This window comes from Solanum tuberosum, unplaced genomic scaffold, assembly GCF_000226075.1.
Source record: "Solanum tuberosum cultivar DM 1-3 516 R44 unplaced genomic scaffold, SolTub_3.0 scf00098, whole genome shotgun sequence".
Classification (NCBI taxonomy): Eukaryota; Viridiplantae; Streptophyta; class Magnoliopsida; order Solanales; family Solanaceae; genus Solanum; species Solanum tuberosum.
In genome coordinates, this window is record NW_006239026.1 from 1590301 (window position 1) to 1590742 (window position 442).

Genomic DNA, 442 nt, shown 5'->3' on the forward strand with positions numbered 1-442 from the left:
TTTTGCTTTAGTTTTACAACACGTTATCAGCACGAGTTTCTCATTCTCCGTCAAGAATCAATGGTGGGTATTTCTTGATTTTTATGAATTATTCTAGTAACTTTTCTGTTGCACGGTATACTTCATATCCTATATATTATTTGTACTAACAAAGTTTGTTTTGTGGTTATTTTAAAATGGTTAGTAAATCATGATTATCTTCATAACAATGTTGAGAGAGACTATTAAAATGTTTTAATTTGTTTTAACTTGGGATTTTATATGGTTCCAACATGTTGTTCTAATTAATTAGTTTTGTTCATTTTTACTCAATTTTAAGTCAAATCCGATTATATTTATGGTATTCAATATTATTTTTTTGGTAATGCATTTGGTTTATTAAGACATTGATTGAGGGTAAGACGGTGAATTCAAGTTTCACCGCACCAAGGGGGTAAGACAT